Below are 24728 nucleotides of genomic sequence, written 5' to 3'. Positions count from 1 at the left end.
TGGTGTTGGAGAAGACTCTTGAGAGTCCCTTGGACTGCAAGGAGATCCAACCAGTCAATCCTAAAGGAAATCAATCCTGAATATTCATTGGAAGAATTGTTACTGAAGCTGAAACTCCAATACTTTGGCCACCTGATGTGAAGAGCTGACTTATTGGAAAAGACTCTGATGCTGGGAAAGATTGAAGGCGGGAGGAGAAGGCGACAACAGAGCATGAGATGGTTGGATGGCATCACTGACTTGATGGACATGAGTTCAAGTAAATTCCGGATTTGATGATGGACCTTGAAACCTGGTGTGCTGCAGTCCATGGCGTCACAAAGTGTCGGACACGATTGAGTGACTGAACAACAGCAATGTTACTATCATCATTATATTCAATGGATATTGCATTTTGTCAAATACTTTTTCCTGCATCTATTGAGATAATTGTATAGATATTGTTCTGTTCTTTACATTCTTGATATGGTAAGTTATGCTGATTGATTTTCAAATGTTGAGCCACTCTTCTGTTCCTGGAATAAATCCCATTTGGTGGTGATGTATTGCTTTTATATATTTTTTGATTTATAAATATTTTGTTAAAAGTTGTGAGTTTGCATTCACGAGGGATGTTTGTGATTTTCTTCAGTTGTATTAGGTTTGGTACAGAGTAATAAGTTAGGAAGTGTTCCTTCTCTACTTACATGTTCTAGAAGAGTTTATATAGAATTATTTGCATTTAAATCTTTTTTAGAAATTACCAATGAAGCCATCTGTGCATGGAACTTTCTTTGTTGGAAAGTTTTAACCTATGCATTACATTTCTATATTATTAAGATTCTCTAGCTCTTCTTGATTGAGTTTGGGTAGTTTCTGTCTTTCAAAAAATTGGTCATTTTATCTAAGTTGCTGAATTTAAAGGTGCAAAGTTTCTTATAGACTATATTTTTATGATCTGTTTAATATTTGTAGGGTATTGTGATGTACTCTTCTTCTTGATATTGGAAATTTGTTTATTTTGTTTGGTCAGTTTGACAAGAGGTTTATCACCTTTATCAATCTTCTGAAATAATTAGCTTTGCATTTCACTGACTTTTGTCTATTGTTTTTCTGTCTTCATTTACACTGATCTCTGCTCTTACCATTACTTTCTTTCTGTTTTATTTGGAATTAATTTGGTCTTCTTTGTTTTCTTTTTCTTTTTCTTTTTTTTTTAGTTTCTTAAGATGGGAACTTAGATTATAGATCTGTTTTTTTTTTTTTTTGACCTTTCTCCTTTTCTAATTATAAGCAATTAATGCTATAAATTTACTTCTAAGTAGTACTTTGGCTGCATTCTACAAATTTTAATAGTCTGTATTTTTTAACAACCTTACTGAGGTATATCTGATGTACAAAAGCTGCATAATATTCAGTGTCTACAAATTGATGAGTTTAGTCTTAAACAAAAACCAGTAATACCTTTACCATAATCAAAGTTGTCAACATTTCCAACACCCCTTGTGTTTCATTGTGTATTTGTTCTGTAACAAGAACACTTAACATGAGACCTACCCTGTTAACAAATTTTTAAGTGGACAACATTGTTATTGTTGTTCAATCACTAAGTCACGTCTGACTCTTTGCAACCCCATGGACTGTAGCACATCAGGCTCCTCTATCCTCTACTGTCTTCTGAAGTTTGCTCAAATTCATGTTCATGGTGTACAATACTGTATTGTAAACAATAGGTATAATGTTCTAAAACAGATCTCTATAATTTATTAATTTGGCATAACTGAAACTAACTACCCATTGAATAACAACTTCCCATTTTCTTCACCCTCCATTCCTGGCATCCGCCATTGCATTCTCTGTTTCTGACTATTTTAGATACTTCACTTAAGTGGAATCATGCAGTATTTGTCCTGTGACTAGCTTGTTTCACTTTAATGTCCTTCAGGTTCATTCATGTTGTTGCAAATGGCAAAATTTCCTTCTCTTTAAGGACTGAGTAACATCCCATTGTATGTATATATTACATTTTATTTATTCATCTGTTGATAGACACTTGGTTATTTCCATATTGTGTCTATTTTGACTAGTGCTGCAATAAATATGGTTGTGCAGCTATCTCTTCAAGATCCTGATTCTAATATTTTTGGATATAGTTGCCCCTTGCTATCTGCAGGAGATTGGTTCCAGGAACCCCCACAGATAACAAAAATCCAAGGATACTCAAATCCATTATAATTGACTCTCTATATCAACCTATCCCTGGGTTCCAAATCCATGGAAACAAAAAGATGACTATATACCCAGATGTGGGATTGCTAAATCATATGGTAATTCTATTTTTATTCTTTTTCGGGAATCTCCATATTGTTTGCCATAGTTGCTGAACATTAATCTACATCCCACCAACAATGTACAAGGGTTCCAATTTCTCGACAGCTTTGCCAATACTTTTTATCTTTTGGTTGTTTAATAATAGGCATTCTAACAGGTTTAATACCATAAACACACACAGAAATCAACTAAAACAAACAAACAAAAAAAAAAAAGCTTAAACACAAGACCTGAAACTGTAAAACTCCTAGAAGAAAACACAGCAAAAAAGTTTCTGGACACTGGTCTTGAAAATGATTTCTTGGTTATATCACCAAAAGTACAGGCAACAAAAGCAAACATAGACAAGTGGGATTACATCATACTAAAAAATTCTGCCTAGCAAAGAACAATCAAGTAAATGAAAACACAACCTACAGAATGAAAGTAGATATTTGAAACCATATATCTGGTAAGGGTTAATTTCCAAAATATGTAAGGAACTCCTAAAACTCAATAGCAAAAATAACTAATTATCCAATTAAAAGTGAGCAAAGGGCTTAAACAGATATTTCCCTGAAAAATACATACAAACGGCCAACAAGTATTTGAAATATTTTAAAGATCATTAAGTGTCAGGCAAATGCAAAGCAAAACTATGATGACATGATGTATTTTAATCATCATTCAGTTCAAAATACTGATTTTCCCATTTATTGTTTAAAATATTTAAGTATTTTCCAGATATCTTTGTTATTGATTTCCAGTTTAGTGTACTTGTTTCAACTGTTTTAAGCTCTTTACAATTTGTCTTATGGCCCAAGCAGAATATGATTTATTTTAAAGAATATTCCATGTACATTTTGCAAGGAATATATCTTTGGCTGTTGTTGGAAATGCAGTTCTAATAATGTCAATTAGTTCATGTTGGTTAATAATGTTGCTCAGATTTTCTGTATCTATACTGATTTTCTGACTACTTGTTCTATCAATTACTGAAAGAGGAATGGTGAAGTCTCCAAGTATAATTGTGCACTTGTCTGTTTCAACTTTTAATTGTATTAGTTTTACTTTATGTATTTTGAAGATGTTTTGTTAGGAACATACACAACTAATATTGTTACATCCTTTTGGTAAATTGATCATTTATTCATTATGTAATATACCCTCTTTATTCCTCATACTATTCCTTCTTCTATATTTTGATTTGTCTGACACTGAAGGATATACTTCAGCTTTGTTTTGAATATTCTGTTAGTGAATATAATTTTTTTATCATTTTACCTTTAACTTATGTCTTTACACATAGTTTTCCTATATGTATGGTACAGTTGAGCTTTAAAAATCCAATATGCTGCTCACTTCAGCAGTACATATATTAAAATTGCAACAATACAAAGAAGATTAGCATGGCAAGAATGACATGCAAATTCATGAAGCATTCCATATTTTTATGGTCAGCTCTAATATTTTTTACTATAAACCCCCTAACATTTGGATGAGTCTTAGTATATAGGGAAAATTGTGCTTGTTAGAATGAATGAAATACATTATATGCCAGGTTATAGCCCAGGTTATAGGTCAGGTTCTGGTCTATGCACTGGAGATACAGAAGTGAGGAGAAGAATCTCCTGGAACTGATACTGTGATAAAGGGACACAGACAATTAAAAATTATACAAGTAAACTATAAAAACATTCAGTATGACAATATGTCTTTAAGCTAGTGTGTTTAGATCACTTGTATTTAATATAATTACTAATATGGATGGATTTAGGCATATTATTTTAATAACTGTTTTCTGTTGATCCTTCTGACTTTTTGTTCTATTTCCCTTTTCTCAGTTTCTTTTTTGTTATCTGAAAATGTTTTTGGAATAGTTTAATTCATTGGCTTTTGGGGTACATATCTTTATATATTTTTGAAGTGCTTTTTTCACTGACTCTGGTGTCTATGATTTGTCATGAGAAATTCATTGTGTGTGTGTTAGTCACTCAGTCGTGTCCGACTCTTTGTGAACCCCTGGACTGTAGCCCACCAGGCTTTTATGTTCATGGGATTCTCCAGGCAAGAATACTGGAGTGGGTTGCAATTCCCTTCTCCAGAGGATCTTCCCACCCCAGGGATCAAACCCAGATCTCCTGCATCATAGCCAGATTCTTTACCATTTGAGCTACAGGAGAGTCTAAAATATGGAACACTTCATGAGTTTACATGTCATCCTTGCACAGGGAGAAATTCATGGTCATTTTCAAATCTTTGTTTCCCTATATATTTTGATTTGCTCCAGCTGTTTTCAAGACAATACTTTTGACTTTTAGCAATTTGATTATAATGTCTGGTCATGATTTCCTTTGAGTTTAACTTGTCTCAAGGGATCTTGAATCTGTAAAATTTTATCATTCTTATGTGTTTTGTAGAGTTAATTCACTAGTGCAGTAATTCAAAGTTTTTTTTTCCCCCCTTTTCTTTCTATTTTTGGCCGTGTCATGTGATATATGGAACTTCCCTGCCCAGGGACCAGACCCACATCCCTTGCATTGGAAGTGCAGAGTCTTAACCTCTGGACCACCAGGGAAGTTCTTCAAAGGAAGAATTTTAATGGTAAATTCAATTTATTTAATAAAGTGTTCAGTTATTGTAGTTCTTCTCAAACAAGATTTGATAAGTTCTGTCTTTCAAAGAATATGTCCATTTACTTTAGGTGGTTGACTTTATAGGCAGAAAATTAATGGTCCATTAGTATTTTTTATGTTTTTATTTATTTTTAATTGGAGGATAATTGATTTACAATATTGTGTTGGATTCTGCCATACAACAACATGAATCAGCCACAAGTACATATAAATCTTCTTCCTCCTGAACCTCCCCCCTATCCCCCACCCCAACCCATGCCTCTAGGTTTTCACAGAGCACTGGGTCAAGCTCCTTGTGCCCATAGAGCAGCTTCTCACTGGCTATCTATTTTACAAACGGTAGTGTATATTGTCAATGATACTCTTTCAATTCGTCCCACCTCTCCTTCTCCCACTATGTCTAGTCTGTTCTCCATGTCTGCATCTCTGTTCCTGCCCTGCAAATAAGTTCATCAGCACCATTTTTCTAGATTCCATATATATGCATTAATATATGAAATTTGTTTTTCTGTTTCTCACTTACTTCACTCTGTACAACAGACTTTAGGTTCATCCGTCTCACTGCAACTGACTCAAATGCATTCATTTTACGACTGAGTATTTATTTATTTTTTTCCATTTGTTTTTATTAGTTGGAGGCTAATTACTTTAATATTCCAACTTCTTTATCTATTCATCTACTGATGGACATCTAGGTTGCTTCCATAGTAGTTTTACATTTGTCTCTAGAATTGCAATTTGGATCTTCTGTGTAATGAGAGTTTGATCTTTTAAAATTTAGGAGAATGCAAAAATTAAGCACAACACCAACAAGCATGGCATCCATGTATGTAGATTTGTTGCTGTTCAGTTGCTCAGTCATGTCCAACTCTTTGAAACCCCATGGATAGCAGAACACCAGAATTCCCTGTCCTTCATTATTTCCCAGAGTTTGCTCAAACTCATGTCCATTGAGTTGATGACAAAGATGTCCCTGTATAATTTTTAATGTAAATTTAATGTTGAAAATTAAAGGATATTATATTACAGTGGAATTCTATTAAAAACTAAGTTGTTAAATAGTGATTTATTTAACAAATTTTATTAAATATGCAATAATGAACTGACACTTTGAACTTAATGAAATTTGAATACATGCAAAAGAATTGCTATGGCAAATCTGTTCTCAGAAGCTCTCACTTTAATCTATCATTTACATTTAATGATCCTCATTTTTACTAATAGCAGTTTTCTTTTTAGCTATTTTATAATTAACTTATCAGAATTTGCAAATATCACAAAAAAAATTTCATCATCTTCTAAGCATGAAGTCAGGTAACAGGCATTGCATCTATTTAAAGACTATGAAAGGATATTCTTTATTTGTTTATTGGGCTATAACTACTGAAATGCATTGTACACATCTCTTTTCTTCCATTTTAACAGAGATATAATTGGCCTCTATCACTAAGATAGACATATGAACAGGAAATTTTAACAACAGTCTATATAATTTTCTCAGGGCATGAAGAAATTGTACACTAGTTTCATTTTAAAGAGCACTTTAAAATTCTCTACAATTGATGTTAATATTATCCAGTTACATAAAAGTTAAATATATATTCATAGTGGCATGGGTGCAAATTCCAAGACAATATTATGTATATATTATTCATATAAACAGATGAAAGGATATATCTACACTGACATAGCTCTATAGCCACATGTAAATGTTCAAAAAATTATTGGCAAGTAGATATGTTAGATCTCAGATATTTCATCGATTTTAATACTTTGTTAGCTTTTAATGCTGCTGCTTTTAACACAAATAATAAAATATTTTTAAACTACAAATACCTTACCAATACACTCAGATATCAAAACTCATAACAAAGTAAAAAAGATCAATTTCAAACAGATAACCTGTTGGACAACAGAAGCATAAACAGTGCCTCAACTGGAAAACGGATTTCCTGTTTTCTTCAGCTCTACTTACATACAGTCATACAGACTATGTGACCATTGTTACATAGAATCTCCCAATGAGTTAAACACTACCTTGATCCATATATATTTGTTGACTCATTTCTATTCATTTTTACATTTCTAGCTCCAAGCAAATTGTGCAAGTAAATCATTTCTATCTTTCACCAATTCATGATAGTGATGCCATTGCCATAAGCCCTGGCCACTAACATCTAGTAATTAACATTCTAAATTAAGATTTTTAAATGCAGATTGCATTTTAATTTACTATTGAGGAGAGCTTTATAAAATTTCTCATAGTTGCACACTGCAAAAGTAATTATTAATTAATAACTCATTATATCAAAATAATATGTCTCTTGAATTTCATTGTACTATGAATTTATCCTTTTTAGTTCTCTCTCAGCCTTTTCTTATCATGTACATAAATCCATCCTACTCTTTCTTAACTCCTTCCCACTCTTGGCAAAAGTTTTCATAGGTAATTACAACTTGTTTTTAAAATGTTGAAGCCATATTTACTCACTTAAACTAGATAGTTTTTTAATGTTTTTTGAATCAAATTTACATAGTGTATATTAAGACTTAAGGGTAGTTTTACCTAGAAGCAAAGAGATGAATTATTTGATTTTCTTATATTTCAATTTCTGATTTTACTGCAAAAACTGCAAAGGCTTTGAGGATAAAAATATGCATCCTATTCTTCAGGGAATTTGGAGGAAGATTTCTCAAAGCACACCATCTGTAACATGTATAGTGTTGAAACAACACACACACACACTTTTAATTCATTGAACAGTGGAAGCATAAATTTATCCCTACAAATAATTTGAATAGACTAAGAAACTGTATAATAGTTTAAAAGACTCATGGAGTGCAACTCAAAGCTGAGAGTCACAGGTAAAGTCTTTTTTTTTTTTTTTTAAAGAGGAAAACAAAACCAAAAACAAAATCTTTCCTACATTGTCCAAATCTACCTTTGGGTCTCTGAGGAACTCTGTCTTAATGTACTTAACTCATTCCATCAAATGTATTTAATTGTGATTTATAACTATAAAAAAAGCAGCTTTGTCACTATACCTGGTAGAAAGACTCTGTGTGTGAGTGAATACATGCATCTTATGGGTTTTCTTTTCAAGATTATCAGTGAAATAAAACCCTCAAATTTAAAAATCTTCATAAAACTTGCAGACCCCTAAGAACATGTCCTTGGACACCCTATGATCTGCAGACTGCAATTTCAGAGACACTACCCTATGTTAAGCCTATGACATTAAGATAGAAAACTTATGCTATAGCCAAATCATGGATGTATGTATGCTTGAAGAATGGGATATATAGTAACCCCTAATGATTTTGTTGGCACTGCATTTCTCCTGCATAGTCATATTTTTCACCTGGATATGAAGCACAACAGACTGTTACATAACAAAGGTGCTGCTGGGTATTTCATCACAATTATATTCATTGGTGTTAATCAGACCATATCTGAACATATTGACTATATTATCCAAGGTTTGATCATGATCATATTAAGCAATTGTTATTTTACAGCTAATTTAATTCAGGTAACTTGATAACAATTTGCAAAAATACTCTCAAGGCTATTTAGAAAGTATAGCTTCACCTGTGAATTTTGAGAACACATATTGCTTTAATGTATTTTGCAGAGTGAGAAATCAGAGCAAAACTTTTTGCAAAGTAATCCTTTCCTCTCCAAGTCACTGCTCTCAAACGTTGCCAATATATAAGTGTATTATCACAAACACTTTAATTTATTCACTTAAAATGTATTTCTTAAGCATATATTTGCATATTATAGTGGTATTAATGTACTGTGTTCTGAACGTATCTTAATTTCAAAGCGGTCAAGAGAGTCAAAAGAACGGCATTTCTCAATAACATCTTTATTGCTTCTCTTTAAAGGTGAGAGTTAGAAAATGGGCAATGGATGGCAAGAATGGTAATTATTAAAATACTGTTTGCTGAAGAGAACATTAACATAATTTTGACTGCACTTAATACTTTTTATTAATATATTAATTTAATAGGATTAAAATTTAATTAATAAATAGAATCATATATTTTTAAGCTAGGTATTATGAAGATTGTGCCCTCATTTCACAGCTGAATAAACTCAGGGCCAGGCATGTAATATTTTTCTTTGTTTCACAAAAAATGCCTAGTGTATATTATAAACACTTTGATGTCTAATTCACTTTATCCAATACTTAGCATATTATAAAACACAAAATTACTAAATAAGTGATTTTGAGGATGATATCAACTTAGATATCAACTAAAGGACTATCTTGACTATATCAGTTTGCTAGGGCTGCTATAACAAAGTATCAAAAACTGGGTGGCTTAAACAGAAATTTATTGTTTCGCAGTTCTAAAGTCTAGATATCTGAAATCAAGGTGTTGGTAGGGTTGGTTGCTTATGAGGACAGTGAGGGAAGGATGGGTTGTAGGCCTCTCTCCTTGGCTTGTAAATGGCCATCTTCCTGTTTACATGGCATTCTCCCTTAGTACTGACTAATTGCTTCTCCCAATAACAAGATTAGATGCTGGCTTCCTTTATCAGCCCAAAAGGCCATCATTTCCTGTGCAGACCCTTACCCCTCTGTATCCCAATTCCTGGAATCTGTGAATATTTTATGCTCCATGGGAAAAGTGAATTAAAGTTGCAGAAGGAATTAAGGCTGATAATCAGTTGACCTTAAAGTAAAGAGACTATCCTAGATTATTTTAGTGGGCCTAGTGTAATCACAGTTATCTTTAAATCTGAAAGAAGGAGGCAGAAGAATGTCAGAGTGATGCAATGTGAAAGATGTGATCAGTCATTGCTGACTTTGAAGATGAAAGAGGACCGCATGCTAAGAAATGTGGATAGCTCCTAGAAGCTAGAAAGGATAAGTAAATATATTCTTCCTTAAAACTTCCAGAAAAGAAAGCCCTGTTGACATCATGATTTTCACCCAGTGAGACCTGTTTCAGACCATTAACCACCAGAACTGTTAGATAATACATATGTAGTTTAAAGTCACTGTCTTTGTGGTAATTTATTACAGGAGCAAATAGAAAACTAATACAGTTCCTCTTGAAGATATTAGTGACAGTGACCCCAATAAAGCTACACTCTTCTGTAACACTGTTGACAAGTCAAGCAAGTAGGGTAAATAACATGTCAATAGTAAAGTCATTACTATCAACAAAGTAAATGTATTTTTTCAGACTTTTAACAATTTTACCCATCACATGGGTGTAGCTATCTTCTCAATGAGATAATGCTGACTCTAGAATGGAGAAAAACTGATGCATATTAAACAGACAATACTTTGATTATATATCACTTAACACATGTGAAAATGGACAAAAGGAAGTTCATTTTTTTCTATGATTATCAGCTCTTAAAAGTTTAGGTTGTACAGGATTTCATATTTCACTTTAGACTTTGACATGCATGGGAATCACCCAGGGATCTTATTAAAATGCAGATTCTGATTCAGAAGGTCTTGGGTGGAGCCAGAGATTCAGCAATATTCTAAGAAGTTTCCAAGTGATGCCCATGCTACTATTCCATGGAACACACTTTGAATAGCAAGGATTTAATAGACACAGAAGCACCAAACCCTACCAGAAAAGTAAACTGGCTCCAAATGACAATGAACACTGAGTTCTGTCTACATTAAGCACTCCTAGTTGGGAAAAAAAAAAAACAACTCAAACTGATTTTTAACATCTCTTAAGTATTCACTGGAGATAAGAGTGAGCCTCTAAGTTCTAATTAAAATGCTTGACTGATTATTTTCATAACACATGCATATTAAAATTTTAATACCTTCATGTTGTCTTAGAATAGTGAGGATGATTCAGGGCTGAACATTCTATACCTAATGTAATACTGCCCATTAATATAGAATATATTTCTTCTACCACATTTTACAATTACTTAGATCTTTTCCAATTGTTTCTCTGTTGAGGGGATTTCAACACAACAAGCAATCGGTTTCTGAATGGGAAAAGCTACTCAGAGAATGAGTCTCAGATAATTACTCTCCTAACTGGCATAGCTATTTCATCCACTTCATACTGTGGAGAAAGGGAAATATATTCCCAACTGAATGCAGAGTTCCAGAGAATATCAAGGAGAGATTAGACAGCCTTTTTAAGTGAACAATGCAAGAAAGAAGAGAATACAGTAAAATAGGAAAGACTAGAGATCTCTTTAAGAAAACCGGAGATACCAAGGAAACATTTCATGCAAAGCTAGGCACAATAAGGGACAAAAATGCAAGGACCTAACAGCAACAGAAGAGATTAAGAAAAGGTGGCAAGAACACACAGAAGAACTGTACAAAAAAAAAGATTTACATGACCCAAATAACCATGATGGTGTGGTCACTCACCAAGAGCCAGACATGCTGGACTGTGAAGTCAGGGGGCACTTAGGAACCTTTACTACAAACAAAGCCAGTGGAGGTGATGGAATTCCAGCTGAGCTATTTCAAATCCTAAAAAATGATGCTGTTTTAGTGCTGCACTCATTATGCCAGCAAATTTGGAAAACGTGCAGTGGCCACAGGCCTGGAAAAACTCAGTTTTCATTCCAATCCCAAAGAAAGGCAATGACAACGAGTATTCAAATTACCATATAATTGCACTCATTTCACAAGTCAGCAAGGTAATGGTCAAAATCCTTCAAGCTAGGTTTCAGCAATACATGAACTGTGAACTTCCAGATGTACAAGCTCGATTTAGAAAAGGCAGAGGAACCAGAGATCAAATTGTCAACATACACTGGATCATAGAAAAAGCAAGGGATTTCCAACAACAACAACAAAAACAATCTACTTCTGCTTCATTGACTACACTAGAGTCTTTGACTGTGTGGATCACAACAAACTGCAGAATATTCTTAATGAGGTGGGAATACCAAACCACATTACCTGCCTCCTTGAGAAAACTGTATGCAGGTCAAGAAGCAACAGTTAGAACTGGACATGAAAAAATGAACTGGTTCAAAATTGGGAAAAGAGTACATCAAGGGTGTATACTGTCACCTTGCTTATTTAACTGATGTGCAGGGTACATCATGCAAAATGCGAGGCTGGATAAAGAACAAGCTGGAATTGAGATTGTGGGGAGAAATATCAACAACCTCAGATATGCAGATGATATCACTTTAATGGCAGAAAGTGAAGAAGAACTAAAAAGCCCCTTGATGAAGGTGAAAGAGAAAAGTGAAAAAGCTGGCTTAAAACTCAACAATCAAAAAATGAAGATCATGGCACCTGGCCCCATCACTTCATGGCAAACAGATGGGAAAAATGTGGAAACAGTGTCAGATTTAATTTTTCTGGGCTCCAAAATCAATTCAGATAGTGACTGCAACCACAGAATTAAAAGACACTTGCTCCTTGGAAAAATAACTATGACAAATCTAGACACTGTATCAAAAATCAGAGACATCACTTTCCTGACAAAGGTCTGTATATCAAAGTTATGGTTTTTCCAGTAGTCATGTATGAATGTGAGACAAAGAAGACTGAGCACCAAAGAATTAATGCTTTCAAACTGTGGTGCTGTATAAGACTCTTGAGATTTCCTTGGACAACAAGGAGATCAGACCAGTCAATCCTAAAGGAAATCAATCCTGAATATTCATTGGAAGGAATGGTGCTGAAGCTGAAGCTCCAATATTTTGGCCACCTGTTGTGAAGAGCTGATCCATTGAAAAATACCCTGCTGCTGGGAAAGACTGAGGGCAAGAGGAGAAGGGAGCGACAGAGGATGAGATGGTTACATGGTATCAATGACTCAACGGACGTGAGTTTAAGCAAACTCCAGGAGATAGTGAAGGACAGGGAAGTCCATGGGATTGCAAATAGTCAGACATGACTTAGCGACTAAACAACAAATTTCATCCATAAAAGACACAATAGGTAGACCAAGCTAGCCAAATAAGAAAGTATAATATATAAAGCAATGTATTACTGTAGGAGAAAACACCTCTATCTGTCCTTTCACAAAACTCAGTGAAGAAATACTTTCACCACTGCTCGGTACTTGACAGTTGGAAAAATAATGTATGGGTCTATATGCTTTCTGCCATTGAAGCCACTGGAGTCAAAACAAAGATCCCTTCTCTTAAAACTCAGCCTATCTGTTAAAAAAAGTTTCATTTCCACTGAGAGAGAAAGGAATATGTCACAGGCATTACAGAATCATAAAGAGAGATAAGTTTGGAGAAATTTTACACACAATGTTTAAAAACAATAAATGAAGTTTGGCCTCACTCTAGCTCTCCAATCTAGAACCTAGTAGTTAAGAGTGAAGCCTCTAGAATGATGCTTGCTTTGAAATACTGGCTCTGCCACTTACTACTTGTATGATTTTGGGCAAGCACCATACACAAATGCTTGTCTACTTGAGAAAAGTGCCTACACAGGGCATGTAATTTACATGTTTCCATGGATGTATTAAGAACCTTAAAGTAAATTTCCCCCAATTCCAAGGGAAGAACAGCTAAGAAAATATTTTCCTTAATTTTTGCCTCTCTACAAAATAACACATTTAAAGATTCTAAGGATCAACCCAATTGGAGATAAATCTCATGAAAAATGATAGATCAAGAAGGTAAGACATCTGCTGTTGTAAATTTCTTTACCGATGTCAAATGTAAATTATAGCATTTGATTGGCATAAAATAGCATTTGACTGACACAGTATAATGTTAATTGTTCAGCTGTTATGTACCTGGATTGCTGGTTAATCCAGGCAATTTAGCTACTTGTTGGCACAAAAATGATTCCATTTGCATAGACAGGTTTCAGTTTATTGTCTTGAAATATTATAGAGGCTAGAAAGGTCACAGTTGTCAGTGACAGTTTCTGAATATACTAACCTCTCCAATTTCCTTTGTATGCAGAACATATATCTCTAGAATTTTCACAGTTTACTTCGAAATCACTATGCTAGATACAGTGTATTCAGACACCGCTAGTTTCATGTTTATCAGACTCTACAGTAAAATCAAAATCAACAATTCAAATATTTTTATCCTGTTGGGGATCACAAAAATACATGAAAACATAAAAAAATACACTACTACAAAAAAACATAATTCCCTCTGGGAGTACAATTTTAAAAGCAAAATTAATTAAATACTTTAAAAATATTTATAGTTTACTTCACAATAGTTTTCAAGTTTACAGGTTATAATAATGCACTTTGGACTGCTTTTCATGCATATTCCTCAACCTCAAACCTTGATATGATTTTGAGATGGTGCCTCAAAGTGAAGCAGCAAAGTAAAATCTATAGAAAGCCTCTGTATTAAACCACAGTCACTTTCATTCAAATAAAATTGAAGTCCATGAAACAATGCAATTTGAAGCCCAAGGAGTAGGAAAGTGACAGTTGAAACGTTATAAAATAGAAATTATGGAAACCATCACAATGATTAGCTCTGATTCAAGATAAAAACTATCAGTGACAGTCAATGTAAAGCAGCAAATGCAAGATATCTTGCAATAAAAAGAGTGAATAATTGGTATATTTAAAAGAAATGCATAAAGCAATGTTACCAAAGAGAAACACAGAAATAGGAAAATGTCTTAGTATTTTTCAAACTGAGAAAATTACAGACAGAACTACTTCTGGGATAATGTTCCTTTGGTCTTATGAAGACAAAATATATTCACAGGCCACCCAACATATAGAGATGTCTGTATTGCATTTTCTTTGACTCATATTCAGGTTTATTCAGTCACTGGAGGGTTCCTTGCTTGACCAATGATGAATAAGTTTCCACGTACATACAGTTCTTTATAACTATATTACTTCATTTCCCAAGAAATTGGAAAACAAAGACCATATAGCAATAGATAGTTCAAATAGTCATCCAGGTGCCTTGGATAAAGAAATACATGGTAGATGGCATGGTACCAACTCTTAAGAACAGATATAAAATCCAGTTGAGGAACCTGGTCTAACACATATACACACACAAAATGAAAGCAGGCTATAAGAAAAGTGGCAAATGTAAGAACTGACATAGGAGTTCTAGAAAAGGTGAGCTTAATAAGAGTTGGATTATATTTAGGAGGTACTTATAAGAGGTGTAACTTAAGTTGAGCTTTCAAAGCAGGTAAGATTTGATTAGACAAAGTGAGAGCATCCTAGGTGAAGGGAGTGGTAATGGTACAAGGAGCAAAATTCTGTAGGTAGATTGTTCAGGGCTCATTAGGGAGAGTAGTGCACTGAGAAATAAAGATAATATTCCTGTGGTACAATTAAGTGAGATTAGGAAGCTCTTTGCAATCCAAGTATATCTGGGCTTTGAACAATAGAAAATAAGGAGCCAATAATATTTTGGTGAAGAAAAATGATTTGTTGAAGGAAGTGCTTAAGTCATTAGCCTGTCAGGATGAATTAGAAGGCTGGGTAGGAGGCTCCTGGAATGACTGAATGGATAGTGATGAGAGTTTCGACTGCAAAATAAGGGGAAAATGGTAGAAGAGACTTTCAAAGGAAAACTCACCAGGACTTGATAACCCCTTAACTATGAGAAATGGGGAAAAATCCAGATTTCTTTGTAAAATAGTTAGGAGTTCATGATCTGACCGTGGAGCAGAAGTATTAACACTACTATACAGTTTATCCACCAAGGACAGAACAAAGGCAGATAGGCAGGATTGTTCCTCATGTTTGCTGAGTAATATAGTCCCTCCCAAAGAAGGGAAGTTGGACAAGTGTCTCTCAAAATAAGATTTGACCTTGGTTCTAACAGTGGCACAGAGGAAGAAGGGAAAAGGACTTAACACCAAGCCTGAAACAGAGACCAAAGCTTTATAAGAGACTTTTTCAAGAAGGAAAAAAGAGACAGGTAAGGATTTTTGTTTATATTTTTAGTCTCTCCAAACAGTTTAAGTATCAAACATTACTGAGTGGCACACCTAATCAGAGTTCCTTGAAGACTAAAAGTTTGATTCACTTGAATAATTAGTGTTTTCTCCAAATGGTTTCTCATCTCAGTAATTTCTATTCCAAACTCCTCTCCGAGTTCTTTCCATTATTCTAAATCCGATTAGTGAAGATTAAGAATTTGCCGTCCTAAAATTCTCAGGCCCACTTGGGGCTGGATATGCTCTTGCAAAGTAACTGATAGATTCTTTCCATCAATTATCGCTTGAAACATTACAAGGCCAATTTACCAACCCTTCCCAAATTCTGCTCAGACAGACCTCAGCCCCACCCCCTCCAGATAAAGAAAAAAGCGCATGCGCAAATTCTAAGCCTATTCTCCTAGCCAGGAACTCCTCACCCACCCACACCCCAGCTCCCGCCCCACAAAGGTGGTTATTGCGCAGGCGCAGCACCTTCTGCGCGTTTGAGTAGGGCTGTGCGAAATCTGCAGTCCAGTGAAATCTAGAAGTGGTAGAATTCACCTCTTTCCTTTCTTCCGAGACAGAGGCGCCACTTCCTCTTACTCTGGGGCCAGAAGCGCGTCCCAAATGTCGCCCTTTCTCGGAGCAAGATCCTTCGCTTTCTGCCAGTGTCTACTGTATCCCTTTCATCAGCTCTTTTTTAACCTCATGCTGCCTCTAGGCTTCACTCGGAGGATAGAAGCAGTTGGTTTCCCAAAAGCCGCACCAGTCTGTTGGCAGCCTTTTTAGGCCGCTGAACCTCCGTGCCTGGCACTGGGCAGAGCATTAGCTCGGCGCCTTGTTCGCCCTCCTTCACCTTTCACACCCACACATGCAGGGTGCTTACCTCGGGCGTGGTGCGGTCACAGGAAGGAAAGAAGATCCCAGATCAAGGCAGTTCTGGGGCAGGCGTATTCAGCGAGATTTTTCCTGGGTCTTCACTGCCTCCTCAGACAATGAAATCAGCGTGTCCGATCATCAATTCTCATCATGATCGTGACGTCACAAAAGACAGCGGCCAATGGGAGCCCGAGATCAGCTCTGGACAGTCCCTGGCCTCAGCCCAGAACCCAAGAGTGGGTAGGGGGGAGGAGAGATAGCTGCCTGCAGTGGGGCTGCCTCTCCCCGCACATATCAGCTACATCCGAAGTCAAGTCTCTCAGTACCTCTGGCTTCCTGAGTAGAAGTGAACGCCCAGCATCCCTGTGACTATAGTAGTTATATGCCAGCCATTTGAGCAGGTCCTGCCTGGTCTTCCAAGTTGAGATTCGCTTGCAGCAGAATTGTTGCACGCTGCCAAAATCAAATGATCACATACAGAAATATATATATTCTTTGTGGTCAGTGTTCAACTGACAAATGTATTGAACATTCAGAAAAATATTACCGAAATCAAGGTGTCCATTGAGCCTTTAGAGTTTGTGTATTGTTAAAACAAGCCCAAGAGTGAGTGTATTGGTTAATGTCTTCTGTTGAGTCTGACAACTGAAGATATTAAAATTATCGTTTCTGTTCACCTAACCTTAATATCTGTTTTGTTGGAAGTTTGAGTAATCACCATTATACCATAACAGGAAAAAAAAACAAACAAACCCTCAAGCTATATGTTACCTTAGTTAACACGCTTGATACACTCCCAAAATATGCTGAGCGATATTGCCACTAGAGATACAGAATTCATTGATCTTCTGCCATTATAGAACTTACCATTCATAGATACAGTATGACTAGCACACATTAAGCTTTCACAACAATACAGTAAAGTACATGACCATGTTGTTCAGTCATAAAGGACAGACAAGAGTTACATCATTTAATGACTGAAAGGATCAGTGAGGTGAGGATAGTTGTGGAAGCATTCTGTGTTGTACTGAACAGTGAACTGATTGTTGAATGGGGGATAAGAAAGGATGGAAAACATTGTCTTAAAGGGGAAGAAATAGGCAAAAGTAGGAAAATATATGTGTATATATAAATATATATAAATATAAATATATGAATATATATATATACATATACATATATATGTGTGTGTATATATGTGTGTGTGTGTGTATACATACATACAGGAGGTCCATGATGAAATCAGCCTCACAAACAGAGGGCATATTTTGGGAACCAGTGGGAGATAAGGTAGATTGATATTAAAGCCTTTGAATGTAGGCAGAGAACTTTGATCTTATTAAAAGCTACCAAGCGCCTTAGGGCAAGGTACTTCAAACTTTTATAGTCAATCTATAGAGCAGTTTAAGTGTTTCTTACAACAAAAGTCAGATCATAACCAGCTCCAGATTATCCAATGGCTTCCATTCACATATGCTACAAAATACAAATTAACTCCAATGTCTTAAATGATCCGGCTTTTCCCATCTCTCTGGCCTTCTTTCCTGCCACTCTACCACTAACTCACTTGCCAGTCACACAGCGTTTTCTTCATTTCTCAAACAAATTAAGCTCCTGACATCATCAGGGCCCTTGTACTATTGTTCCCTCTGATCTTTTTAGGACTTGGTCCCTTACTTGATTCACATCTCTGCTCAAATGTAACCTCTTTAAAATGTATTAATTATATGTAACTTCTTTCAAAGTAATTTCTTTAAAATTTAAAGAGGTTACACAACCATATTTCAAATTTCTATCTTTTCCACACTCCCTATACCTACATACCTATACCCCTTCCTTTTTAAATTTTTCCTCATAGCACTTATTGCTAATATACTCTATATATTTTAGTTATTGCAAATATAGGCTTCACAAGGGTGAGCTTCTATGTCTGTTTTATTATTATATCCATGGCAACTAGAAGAGTCCTGGACACAAAGTAGACAAATCAGTAAGCAGCTTTTGAAAGAATGACTGAAAGATTTTTCAAGTGATCTGTCAGTCATCATTTTGCTGTTTGAATCAGATTGGGGGTAGGCTGTTGTGACAGAGATCAGTTAGATAGTTGTAGTAGTAATCCAGGTTCTGGATTACTTGAGTCTAGATCAGGATGTTAAGAGCATAAATGAAGAGAAATAATTGAAGTTGAGATATTTTAAATAAGGAATAATAAGAGTGGAAGTGGAGAATTTAGAGATGAGCTACCTATGACGAGTTAACATGTTCATTAAGTACCTACTGTATACCTTGAACTGAAGTGATTTGAAAGAAAAGTGGCAGCTTCCTTACCCTTGAAAAATTTATAAACCAGAGTACAAAAAGAGGTAATTTTTTTTTGTAGTTGATCATTCTTCTTTTCCCCTCACACTTAATATCCAAGACATCAGTAAATTCTGTATGCTGTACCTTCAAAATATGCTCCAAATATGAGCACACTTTACTTCCTCTTTTCCTACTCTACCAAATACACTATCACTTCTAGCTTGAATAGAGAAAATACAAAAGCATCTTACATGATTTCCTATAATCTTCTATTGTCCTTCTTTAATACTTTCTCTTAACATCAGTTAAAACATTCTTTACAAAGTTGAATCAGATCATATCATTTCCCAGTTTAAAACCCTCCAAATGTTTTCCATTAGAGTAAAAATAAAGTTCTAAATCATTGTTACTACTTAACTGTCACCACTTTTTTCTGCCTTAGTTCACTATGTTGTAACTAAGCCTTTGCCTCCATCACACCTCTTTCTGGGAAGCCTGTTCTGGCTTTATATATGTTACATTTGTGCCTTCTTGGAAAACTCTTTCCTCAGATCTCCACATTACACATTTCTTCACCCAGATTGTCTGCTAAAATTTGCCTCCTCAGATGTATCTTCAGGGATCAATATACTTAAAATACTATCCCCAAATCAGTCTGTCTCCTCTATCCTCCTGTTGTGCTTTATTTATTTTTTAACATCACTATAAGAAATCATGTAATTTGTTTATATGCTTATTCTGTTCTTCCCCAAGAGGGTAGGGATTTTATCTTTTTTATTTACTGTTATAGCACCAGTACCTAGAATGACACCTGGCATGTAGTAAGCATTCAATAAGCCTTTTTGAAAGAGTGGATATAGGAAAGTATAGATTGTGTGATGCAATCTAGGCAAAAGTAATAAACATTCAGAAATCAGAGATGTTTCTAGTATCATGACTTATGCATCTGTATCTACTTTGTTCACAATATATTAATTAAATGTTTACTGAATTTCTATGTGAAAGCAATAGAGGAAGAATATTTAAAGCATGTATATTAACCAAGATTTCAAAGATCTCAAAAGACTCAACATAACAAATGGAACAAGATCAAGTTTGACAGGGATCAACAGTCAGTATTTCATTTATGTTTGTGAAAATCAGTTACAAAAGTAAATGATGGGCAATAAATACTTAAGGTAGGAAATGCTTTATTTCAAAATTTTATAAATTGAATATTTTCTAGTATACCAACGATCTTAAGCAAGATAATTGAGACAAACTGCATTATGAAAAAAACATATAAAGCAAGAAAGGTACTAAGTATCCTGTACCTTGATCAGACCACATTTACTCTGTTCAGTTGATTGCTTCTTATTTTAAAAGAAATATTCACAGATGGCTGCTTCTAGATAAGAGAAATCAAGAATGATGAGGCACCTAAAAAAATATTATATGAGGCAAGCAAGTCTCCAGAAGTTGAGGTTGCTTAATTTAAAGATAGCAAGATCTGGAGAGAACATATCTTCAAATATTTGAAAGACTACTGATAGACAGAATGCCTGAAGAACTACGGATGAAGGTTTGTGACATTGTATAGGAGGCAGAGATCAAGACCATCCACAAGAAAAAGAAATGCAAAAAGGCAAAATGGTTGTTTGAGGAGGACTTACAAATATTTGATGAAAGAAGAGACACCAAAGGCAAAGGAGAAAAGGAAAAACATACCCATTTGAATGCAGAGTTCCAAAGAATAGCAAGGAGAGATAAGAAAGCCTTCTTAAGTGATCAATGCAAAGAAATAGAGGAAAGCAATAGAATGGGAAACACTAGGGATCTCTTCAAGAAATGTAGAGATACCAAGGGAACATTTCATGCAAAGATGGGCTCAATAAAGGACAGAAATGGTTTGGGCCTAACAGAAGCAGGAGATATTAAGAAGAGGTGGCAAGAATACAGAGAAGAATTATACAAAAAAATCTGCATGACCCAGATAAACACAATGGTGTGATCACTCACCTAGAGCCAGACATTCTGGAATGTGAAGTCAAGCAGTCCTTAGGAAGCATCGCTACGAACAAAGCTAGCAGAGGTGATGGAATTCCAGCTGAGCTATTTCAAATCCTAAAAGATGCTGCTGTGAAAGTGCCGCACTCAATATGTCAGCAAGTTTGGAAAACTCAGCAGTGGCTACAGGACTGGAAAAGTCAGTTTTCATTCCAACCCCAAAGAAAGGCAATGCCAAAGAATGTTCAAACTACCACACAAATGCACTCATCTCACACACTAGCAAAGTAATGCTCAAATTTCTCCAAGCTAGACTTCAACAGTAGGTGAACCATGAACTTTCAGATATTCAAGTTGGATTTAGAAAAGTCAGAGGAACCAGAGATCAAATTGCCAATATCTGTTGAATCATTGAAAAGAAAAAGAGTTCCAGAAAAAACATCTACTACTGCTTTAATGACTACACCAAAGCCTTTGACTATGTGGATCACAAGAAACTGTGGAAAATTCTTAAAGAAATAGGAATACCAGACAACCTGGCCTGCCTCCTGAGAAATCTGTATGCAGGTGAAGAAGAAACCATTCGAACTGGACATGGAACAACAGACTGGTTCCAAATCGAGAAAGTAGTATGTCAAGGCTATATTTTGTCACCCTGCTTATTTAACTTATATGCAGAGTACATCATGCAAAATTCCAGGCTGGATGAAACACAAGCTGGAATCAAGATTGCTAGTAAAAGTATCAGTAACCTCAGATACACAGATGACAACACCCTTATGGCAGAAAGTGAAGAAGAACTTAAGAGCCTCTTGATGAAAGTGAAAGAGGAGAGTGAAAATGTTGGTTTAAAACTCAACATTAAACTTAAAAGCTTTTGCACAACAAAGGAAACTATAAGAAAGGTGAAAAGACAGCCTTCAGAATGGGAAAAAATAATAGCAAACAAAGCAACAAAAGATTAATCTAAAAATTATACGAGCAACTCCTGCAGCTCAATTCCAGAAAAATAAATGACCCAATCAAAAAATGAGCGAAAGAACTAAACAGACATTTCTCCAAGGAAGACATACAGATGGCTAACAAACACATGAAAAGATGCTCAACATCACTCATTATCAGAGAAATGCAAATCAAAACCACAATGAGATACCATTACATGCCAGTGAGGATGGCTGCTAACCAAAAGTCTACAAGCAATAAATGCTGGAGAGGATTTGGAGAAAAGGGAACCCTCTTACACTGCTGGTGGGAATGTAAACTAGTACAGCCACTATGGAGAACAGTTTGGAGATTCCTTAAAAAACTGGAAATAGAACTGCCATATGACCCAGCAATCCCACTCCTGGGCATACACACTGAGGAAACCAGATCTGAAAGAGACACGTGCACCCCAATGTTCATCACAGCACTGTTTATAATAGCCAGGACATGGAAGCAACCTAGATGTCCATCAGCAAACGAATGGATAAGGAAGCTATGGTACATATACATAATGGAATATTACTCAGCCATTAAAAAGAATTCATTTGAATCAGTTCTAATGAGATGGATGAAACTGGAGCCCATTATACAGAGTGAAGTAAGCCAGAAAGATAAACGCCAATACAGTATACTAACGCATATATATGGAATTTAAATAGATGGTAACAACAACACTATATGCAAAACAAAAAGAGACACAGATGTACAGAACAGACTTTTGGACTCTGTGGGAGAAGGCAAGGGTGGGATGTTCTGAGAGAATAGCACTGAAACAAGTATACTATCAAGGGTGAAACAGATCACCAGCCCAGGTTGGATGCATGAGACAAGTGTTCGGGGCTAGTGCACTGGGAAGACCCAGAGGGATGGGATGGGGAGGGAGGTAGGAGGGGGGATTGGGATGGGGAACACATGTAAATCCATGGCTGATTCATATCAATGTATGGCAAAAACCACTACAATATTGTAAAGTAATTAGCCTCCAACTAATAAAAATAAATGAAAAAAAATTAAAAAAAATAAAACTCAACATTCAGAAAACTAAGATCATGGCATCCGGTCCCATCACTTCATAGCAAATAGATGGGGAAATAATGGAAACAGTAAGAGACTTTATTTTCTTGGTCTCCATAACCACTGCAGATGGTGACTGCAGCCATGAAATTAAAAGACACTTGCTTCTTGAAAGAAAAACTATGACCAACCTAGACAGCATATTACAAAGCAGAGGCATTACTTTTCCAACAAATATCCATCTAATTAAAGCTATGGTTTTCCCAGTAGTCATGTATGGATGTGAGAGTTAGACTATGAAGAAAGTTGAGTGCCGAAAAACTGATGCTTTTTGAACTGTGGTGTTGGAGAAGACTCTTGAGAGTCCCTTGGACTGCAAGGAGATCCAACCAGTCCACCCTAAAGGAGATCCATCCTGAATATTCATCAGAAGGACTGTTGCTGAAGCTGAAACTCCAATACTTTGGCCACCTGATGCAAAGAACTGAGTCATTGGAAAAGACCCTGATGCTGGGAAAGATTGAAGGTGGGAGGAGAAGGGGACGACAGAGGATGAGATGGTTGGATGGCATAACTGACTCGATGGGCATCAGTTTGAGCAAGTTCCAGAAGTTGGTGAAAGGCAGGGAAGCCTGGCATGCTGCAGTCCATGGGGTCACAAAAAGTCGAATACGACTGAGTGACTGAACTTAAGTGAACTACACTGGGGAAAAGACACATGTGACTTATTGTGTGGTTCTCCAGAATGCAAAACCAAGACTAAAAAGATAACTAAGTGTAGAAGACAGGAAGAATAAAAGAAAAGCAGGCCCCAGCAAGGGCTGCAAAAGAAATGTATAATTCTTGATAAACTGGTTGCTATAAGGCATGAGACTCTTGGAACAAGTCCAGAGGAAACAGTCCAGAGGAAAATCGACCCCAGACACTGATTTGTTATTGATTACTGTTTCCTACTTACTCAATGGTTAATGATCATTTTGTTCTTTGGCCCTGAAGGCCACATGTGTTATAGTTTGAAAGTGAAGTCACTCAGTCGTGTCCGACTCTTTGCGACCCCATGGACTGTAGTCTACCAGGCTCCTCCTCCCGTGGAATTTTCCAGGCAAGAATACTGGAGTGGGTTGCCATTTCCTTCTCCAGGAGATCTTCCCAACCCAGGGATTGAACCTGGGTCTCCTGCATTGTAGGCAGATGCTTTACCATCTGAGCCACCAGGGAAGTCGTGTTATAGTTTAACTCCCTGCATATTCTTTCATTCACGGCTGAAAGTATAATAAAGCTGGCTTGGATTCAGTTTTGGCACCTTCACCTTGAAGTGGTGTTGGTCCCCTGATCCTCGCTTTTCTCTGAATTCTTACTTCTTGTTTCTCATTCTCTCGCCTGTATCGCACTTTCAGAAACCCTGCTTGTCGAGCCGGTCTCGACAACTTACATGGAGGCAATTTTCAGCTTAACATTCAAGCATTCAAAAATGATAGGGACTGCTTTGTAAAGTCAAAGGTCTCAATCATTGTGAATATACTTGCATAGTGAATATCAGTCAGGAATGAAGAATAATCTGTAATGAGTGACTACTAAAGTTCATTCCAACATAGACTTCACTGACTTTTGGATCATGTCATATAGGGATTAAGAAAATACCTTAAAGGTAGATTTGGTCCTCTAAGATTTGGTTCAGTGGAATCGAATGGGAAGCAAGCTCTAGATTGGAATACCACTAATAAAAGGCAAATAATCTACTATTCTTCAATAGGTAGCATCTTTTGATAGAAAACAA

General features: G+C 35.9%; 1 protein-coding gene, 1 non-coding gene and 1 pseudogene across 2 annotated transcripts in view; 1 reads left to right on the top strand and 2 right to left on the bottom strand.

The window, feature by feature from the left end:
* HDX (highly divergent homeobox) overlaps positions 1-16765 on the bottom strand; it is a 213577-nt gene extending 196812 nt beyond the window's left edge. Inside the window, exon 1 of the mRNA XM_061136026.1 lies at positions 16671-16765. The gene's annotated coding sequence lies outside the window, so the exon portion shown is untranslated. The remainder of the gene's footprint in view (positions 1-16670) is intronic.
* On the top strand, positions 3646-3742 carry LOC133053287 (U6 spliceosomal RNA; annotated as a pseudogene).
* Positions 16766-24097: 7332 nt separating the features above from the next.
* On the bottom strand, positions 24098-24169 carry TRNAC-ACA (transfer RNA cysteine (anticodon ACA)). The gene has a single exon. It is a non-coding gene; the product is annotated as a tRNA-Cys (tRNA).
* Between the last annotated feature and the right edge of the window lie 559 nt (positions 24170-24728).

This window comes from Dama dama, chromosome X, assembly GCF_033118175.1.
Source record: "Dama dama isolate Ldn47 chromosome X, ASM3311817v1, whole genome shotgun sequence".
Classification (NCBI taxonomy): domain Eukaryota; kingdom Metazoa; phylum Chordata; class Mammalia; order Artiodactyla; family Cervidae; genus Dama; species Dama dama.
Note: the sequence above shows the minus strand (reverse complement) of the source record. Positions and strands in the feature narration are given on the sequence as shown.